Genomic DNA, 8440 nt, shown 5'->3' on the forward strand with positions numbered 1-8440 from the left:
TACAGTTTATTTTAATAAATATCAAACATTCAATTCAATTGTGCATTATAGCTGACACCTGCATGAACAATTACAGTTGTTTTTATGACTGTAAGTCATTCTCCTTTAAATGCTACTGACGTTAGAAAAGTGTAAACCAATATCGCATGTAAGTTTAGAGATGGTCCCTAAATTTGAGACTCTCGAACAACCAACGTCAATCCAACTTCATTTTTTTCATAGTCTTATTTTCTCTGCGACGGATTGGTGATGTCCTTTACCCAGGAATAGATGTCCATGCATCAATTATGAACATTCAGCCGCAAACATGAGCTGCGAGCGGTCGCGAGCATGGAAGGGAGAGTTTTTAAATATTAATTTTTTATTTTATTTTTGCACCAAAAAAAAAAAAAAAAAAAAAAGACTTATAAAGGAATATCAGTCCATTGCCTAACTTTATATCATTTATGTAATCCACACATTTGACTATAATTTTTCTAATCACTTATTGTGTATGTCTTTTTAATAACTACTTCATATTCATGTTAGTATGTGTGTGTTTGAATCTTCTTGCATGAAACATTTCTGACAATCAATTATTTGTCAAATGTATCATATTCTTTTTATAGGAATCATGTCCAAAATTATACCCTGCAAGAGAGGGAAAATTCGGACCATGTGATTGATAAGATAACATATGATTTATTACTAGGAGGAGAAATATACAATACCCCGAGCAAAGACAATATCTAACTGGTTAAGGCACCATTTGGGAGGTGTCCCACAGCCCGGTTTAAATACTCAGGACACAATCAAATTAAACTTTTAGTTTTAGCTCTTGGCTTTTGCTCTTAGCTATGCTTTTAGTAATCACTTTTAGCATTCTTTGAGCTCTGTTCCAGTGTGCTTCAGCCTGCACACCTGCTTCTACTTAGCCACGATGAAAAGAAACACCACCTAGTCTTGGCAAACTTTACTTCTGTTCCTTTACTTTATTTTATTTTTTCCATTGAGAGTTTTGTGTTCTGAGTTGAGTTTTGTAACGCTGTGTCTCTGAGTCTGACCTTGAGTGCATGCCTAAAACTTAAACCAGCCCACACAACTCCGCATCGTCAGCCAACGCCCAACCACGGGCTTCCCAAGACATCACTTCAATGACTACTGAACTTCCAGCCAATCAGCAACCTCAGGAAACCCCCTTTTCAATGACAACAAAGGGAACCCCGTTACACAGGCAATGAAATTAACTTACCTCCAGACGCTGAGCTTAACTGGTGTATCTAATATAACTGTAAGAAAGGAACTCAATGCAATTGAGGAACTCAATGCGAGGGTTAATTAAGTGATTGATGCTTGTTGAGGTCTATGCAATTTCACGTATTGCTGTAAACTTGGGATTCCACATTTCCATTCTCTTAAACTCATTATTCCCTGACTTTCTCTCTTCCTGCCAGTTGTGTGAATGTGTGAGTGTGTGTGCTTATGTGTTAGATTAGGTTATATGTCTTAGATTTATCTAATAAAGACTTACTGAAAAGAGAAGTATCTTGTGTTTTTTGTTATTACGAGTTTTTTTTTTCTTAAATCTTAAACTGCTGATCTTGTTATTGTGCTAATTAATAGTGTTTTCACTATACTTTAGATATTAATATCCAGTGCAGATTTGATGTTAAATGGCTCGTTCAGTGAATCCCTGGCCGTCTCAGTGATCAGCCGTAAAACAGTGATTCTGTCCAAATTCCCTTTAAAATCTTAAATTATTCCTTTTTTAGCTAAATCGACCTGTTTCCCGTACATATCATCTTGTAGTTCATGGCTTGAATGATAAGATTCCAGACACATGTGTTGCTCAGTACAGCTGTGGCACTACTGCTCCACTGTGGATTCATGGTGGACACCCAACAGTTCAAGATGGAGTCGTCTCTCGAGATGTCTGTGGTCACTGACACAATGACTGCTGCTATTACGGGTCTTACCACATTAAAGTAAATGCCTGTCCAGGCAATTATTATGTCTATAATAAGTTTAATGAACAAATTATCTGTGATTCAGCATACTGTGCATGTGATTCTATTTACATTAACACTTTCTTCACATTCATTATATTTGGATGAAGAATAGACGTGGTTTCAATTGTTTCTAAATGTTGTTTCTAAATTCTTTTGTGCCCAAGCATTACATTTGCTAGAGTCTTTAGATCTTTAGGAAAGTGTGAAAAAGAAATCATCTAAAACCTGAGTAGGCATTTTTCATGTGTAAGACTTGCATGAGCCCTTTGGTCGTGTTGTTTAGTATTATTTGTGTCATTGTTGATTCACTGACATTCATCATTATTATATATTTTTTTCCAGCCGTTACTAACATCACTGCCACCTTTACAACAGTCAGACCAGAGACGAGCTCAGCTGGTAATGTAGTCTGATGTTTCCTCTGATGATTGTGTTTTGGCTGAATGTTTATTGATTTGTAGAATGGAACAGGAGTGTGGGGTTCCATTATTGAGAGATTTAATGTATTTTGTTTCAGTTTTTTTCTTCTAAGGCTGTGTCTGAAGTCAGTTGTAGTTCTTGTGTTTCTCTTTTCTTCAGTGATTCTGTTTGTTAACAGCAGCTGTTCATCACTAATGCTCAATTATCACTCAATTAATCACTTAATCGCAAAGTTTTAAAACTTACATGGTTTAAATCAAGGCAATATGTTTACTCAAACAGTTTGAGTTAAGTTACTTGTCGGGTTTTACAGTGTAGAACTGCGACCAACTTAACATTATACAGAGCTTAATGTAGCAATGTGGTCACTCAGTTTTTCAAGATCAGTTTTAATCGTGTTACTGTTAGATTTGAACACAGAAATAAAGTGTTACTACACATAGGCTTTATTGACTGCAAATACAAAAACAAGACGAGTAAAGAAGACACGTTTTTCATCACCCTTTACTTAAATATATAAACATATAAAACCGCTGTTAACAGGTTAATATAACGTTTGCCATTCCATGACTAGTAAAATAATGTCAACTTCCTCTGATGAACACGGCTCTCCTCAGAGTAGCTGCCAGCGCTGCATCTTCTTCTTTATTGATATGTGTCAGCATTAAAGCACAATACTTCCAACTGGGATTATTCACATGTGGTGTTATTATAAGAGAATGGTTCATATTACTGTAAATATTGAGCTAATACCGGTATATGTCACACAGTAAATTAACATGATATCGATAACTGTTACTTTGAATATCATGGTAATCATCGATACCGACATATTGCAACACAACTATAGTTTCACTGACATCAGTGGGTTTGTGGATGTAGTGGTCAGCTTTGTCAGCATGCTGGTTGAGAAGTTAACACAAACCATAACAATAAAAACTTTCTCTAACCAGAAACCATTGGTCGATAAATCAATCCAGGCCGCGGTGAATACGTGCAAGGCTGGTCCGTGTACGTTTTGATAGTTTGTTTTCCAATTTGAAATGAAATAAGCAGAAACGAGAAAACGGACCCTTTATTCGTTTTTTCGTTTTTTTGAAAACACGAAAAACGAGATTTCGGCTTGATTTTTCGTTTTTTAGTTCAGAGGCATAAAACGAATAAATTACTTCAAAATTCGTTTTCCACATGTGGGCGGTCATGAGACGCCCCCTTCCGCCGATTGGTCAAGCAAATCTGAGCATGTGACGTCATCAGTTGTCGCTCAGGTCTATTCAACAAAATAATAGTCCTCTAACGTTACTATGGCTACCGATTCTTAAACTGTGCAGGGCAGGTCCTGTTGGGCTTTCTTCTGTGCAACTTTACGCGTTTCACAGAAATCTTTATGTGGTTTTATTAACAAAGTTCGGGAGAAGCACGATCAGATAATCATCCAATTTGGCACAGGTTCATCTCGTTTAGCTAATAATCTTAAATAGCACGCAAGCGTACATATATCCAGTCTTCCTACCTCCTGTCCCACGACAGTTTTTCGGCAACCCTCCTCCACCCCAACTCCTCACTTCTAATCTATTTATCCCAAATTAGGGATAGGGGGAGTTATTTGGGTTCGGGCTATGCTCCGGGCCCGGACCCCTCCCCCAGGACAGCACGCCAAAATATGCCTACTATTTGCCTTCAGATTAGATGTAAGGGTGAACTCGTGAAACATCAGAAATATTAAATATTAGTCTGCCAGCAGCCCGTTTTATTTAGCGGTGCGGAGTTAAATCTGTGTGGTGAAGCTGCGCTAGACAGCGCCGAGCGGGAGAGGATCAATGACCAGTGTTCGGTCAGCAGTCAGAACTTGGGTACCGATGATGGTGAAATACATTTTTACTGAAAATGACCCGCGAGTATGATTGACAGGACGATAGCGGAGACAATTAAAAGCGCAATATAACGTCTGTTAACAAAAAAAAAAAATAAAAAAATATATATATATATATATATATATATATATATATATAATATATATATATATATGTGGTTTTATTAACAAAGTTCGGGAGAAGCACGATCAGATAATCATCCAATTTGGCACAGGTGCATCTCGTTTAGCTAATCATCTTAAATAGCACGCAAGCGTATATATATATCCAGTCTTCCTACCTACTGTCCCACGACAGTTTTTCGGCATAGACCGTCTGTCAGCATTCGGTTCGCTCTGTCAGCATTCGGTTCGCTCTGTCAGCATTCGGTTCGCTCTGTCCGTCATCTTATCACAGGCCCAATCTTCCTTCCGACGAAGATATCTATCCGCCGAACACCAACAAGCGTCATCGCGTCAGCTGCTCTTCTCGCCAAGCCACACGTTGTGGCCAAAAGCTCGTGCAAATCCTTGAGCTCGCCTCACTCGGCAACACGATTTTCTCGCCAGGACCGGGCTCTATTATAATGCTGGATCGCAGCCGTGCTCCAGTTCTCCCCGCAGTAAACCTCTCTCGCTTTTTCAGCCGTGTCGCAGTTCGATGCTGCCTCCACTAGCGGCGAAGACCGTGCGTTGTTGTAGTGGCATGTCGTTCGTGAAAGAATCGTTTTTTCGAATGAATCTTCTAGGCGAACGAATCGTTCTCGGTTTACACTCATTCATGAAGAATTTTTCAGAGTTGTCATCCACAATGAGCGAGTTTCATATGAGTCTCAGAGATCGAGAGCTCTCATTCGTGAACGAAAGGACTAAACCGGTATACATGTCGAGTTGATTAAACAGATACATGTCGTTCGTAAACGCAATGAACTGGTATATCTTATCAATTTTGTTAAGATGAGAGTAAACCGGGTCAGTTAGCCATTTAGCATGTCAATCTTGCAAAATGTAAAGTGCAGTTATAGGTACTGTGCACATATGCTTGTTTACATATTTATCATACAAAAGATAAATTCCACGTTTAATCCCCGATTTATGAACGTGAATATATATGAACCGTCTGACCAAACAATTAAAATGCTAATCATGCAATAAAACCTCGTGATTTGCTCATCTGAACAATTTAAAAGACGTTATATATAGAATGCGCTTATGAAGACGCCAAAATTTGTTAAACGGCATTATGACTGAACTCAAAAAAAAAAAAAAAAAAAAAAAAAGGCTTTTTGCAGAGTTGTCATCCACACCGAAATGTCTAAAGACATTACATTTGCTTTACTGTGCATGTTTAAACCTCACTGAGATGATACAGACATAAGTTTCATGTAATTATTCCGGCAGGATCAATTATTTAGGGACATATTTCACCATTTACTGGCATGATTATTCAGAATTTTTCAAAAAACGCAACTGCCTCATGTTTGGCCGCAGAACAACAAGTGTGAGTAAATTTTCTATCGTTTTTTTTAGGACTGTTATATAAAAAGGCATGCAAAGTAAATGTCTTTAGAAACGGCTTGAATTTGAATATCACATTACTGCAATTAACGTTACTGCTATGTCTATTGGTACAATGGTTTATAAAACTAAACATGCTACATCGTTTCAAAGCCTCTATTTTCACAGTCCTTACTACAACAGGAAAACAGCATCCCAAATTTATCTGCTCTGGAGGCTGTTTAAAAGGGCAGGAAGGCCAAAACGAGAGGAAAAGATGCTTTTCCAACAGGACTGTATTAATTCAGACAAGGTTTGAGCAATTGTCAAATCAGCCAACAACTACAGCAGCCAAAGCAAGCATGAAGCTACTTTTACTTGCAACACAGGCCTGCACATCTCAGTATTTCCATCCTGTTACTTCTGCTAGCAGTACAGGCTACACAGGTTCGTCAAGACATCACACACCCCAGCCCAGTGTTAATTTTGACACGCAATTTTAATTTAGTTTTAGTCTTAGTCTTTTGACTATAATTCTTTTTAGTTTTAGTCATCTGATTTGTTTTAATTTTAGTCGACTAAAATTGCTTGGTATTTTAGTCGACTAAAATCAATAACAGATTTACTAGACAATTTTTTACAGCTGGTATAGGAAACAAACTTAACCAAAATATATAAAACACAAATTCAACTTTATTTCAACACAACTGTGTCTTTATTTTGATTCAAAAGCTTTTATGCAGCAACAAACACTGTCATGATAATGTAAACAATAACTAGCTGCCAATTGACCATCAATAAAAGAAAAATAAAGTTAGGTCCAGGACCTTAAAGCTTACAGCTGAGCTGAACAATAAGTGCATACATTTAAAGTAAATATTTAATAAGCTGGGTGGATAAAAAAGTAACAAGATTTTATAAGGTATTCATTTGTCTAGCAATATTGTATGTTTTAAATACTACAATATTGCTAGATTAGTATGTATAATGATAGGATGTGAACATTCACGTTTCACATGACTAATATAGAAATATTTGTGATATTGTCAACAAGTAGAACATTATAAAATATACTAAATATTAGTATTAATCAAATGTATGTATCATAATATTACGTATTAGTATTGTGCTCTCATCTAACTTGAAGAAGGGGCTATTTTACAGTACTTTTCAGTTCGTAATATTTAATGCTACAACATCTACGCACTGCAGTCTTCCAATTTTGCTTAGCTCAATAAACAAAAGAACATCATTGTGAAATTACATTTGAGAAAATGTCCGGGTGGCTCGTCTGTAAATGTCCTTTCAAATTGGTTGTGTTCTTGCCACGAATGAGTGCTCTGCGTGCTTTACACTTTGTTTTGTCTTGTTCGTCTTCAAACGTGAAGTGAGCTGTGGACATTTTGTCGCTCTTTTAGACATCACCTCTTCGAATGCCGTGTCTTCCCGGGAGCTCATTTAAAAACTGAAAACCTTCGCTTCACATCTCAATAAGTCAGACTCGGATTGGTTCTCTTCTCTCATGCAGTCTCGCCTGTTCTGTTTTGCCGGTTCTTTTGTTCATTCCTCGCATCTCTCCCGTCTGCTGATTTGATTTTCGTCACAGTCTATTTTCGTCTCGTCCTTTATTCATTGACGATAATGTCAATCAATTTAGTCATAGTTTTAGTCTCCATCAGTGCCTTCTTTTTTAGTTTTCGTTTCGTTTTCGTCCGCAAAAATATATTCGTGACGAAAATAATGACGAAAATATTCAGTCAACGAAATTAACACTGCCCCAGCCCCCTCCCATGACCCACAGCTACAGCAGCTGAAGCAAATGTGAGGCCGCCTCCATTCGTAAACGCGCCCTCAACTCTTCCGCTCCCTCATGCTACTAACCATTTTTCTGTTCAGTGGCCTCCAGCTCCAGATTTGCCAGAAGGCAGAGGGTACCAAGACCTATTAGTGGTCAGGCCGATTATTTTATTTATTTATTTATATATATATATATATATATATATATATATATATATATATATATATATATATATATATATATCTATCTCGAACCCTCTTCAGCCAACCCCTCAAACGCCAGCTCATCCCCTTTCACTAAAAACTCCTAATCTACCATAGCTAACTCTTCTATCATGCCCAATCTATCTGTAACGGTCAATCCTCACTTCAGCCATCCTTCCGCAGGAGCTTTCTCTGTATCTCCTCACCACCGCAGCATTGACCGCTCCCGCAGGAGCCTTCTCTATATCTCCCCACCGCCGCAGTATTGTCCGCTTATGCAGGAGCCTTTTCTGTTTTTTCCTCACTGCCGCTGTAGTCTCCGCTCCCGCAGGAGCCTCTACCTATATTTCACCACTGCCGCAGCAGTGTCTGCTCCCGCAGGAGCCTCTACCTATATTTCACCACTGCCATAGCAGTGTCTGCTCCCGCAGGAGCCCTTTCCATCCTTCCCTACTGCCGCAATTCTCGCTGCCGCAAGAGCCTCAAAAAAAAAAAAAAAAAACTATTCCTCCTTAAATCATGTTGTGTACTTGATTAATAGAAGCCTCTCAGTTATCGTTTCTTTGGCCAAAGTAAGGGCCCTCCAGCCATCGTTACAATCTCCTTGCCTATTTCAGCATCGGACAGGGCTCTCCCTTCCGGTGCAGCTGGGCAGTGGCTCCCTTCGGTCGCAGTGTGAGCC

The sequence above is a fragment of the Carassius gibelio genome, chromosome A1 (assembly GCF_023724105.1).
Source record: "Carassius gibelio isolate Cgi1373 ecotype wild population from Czech Republic chromosome A1, carGib1.2-hapl.c, whole genome shotgun sequence".
NCBI lineage: Eukaryota > Metazoa > Chordata > Actinopteri > Cypriniformes > Cyprinidae > Carassius > Carassius gibelio.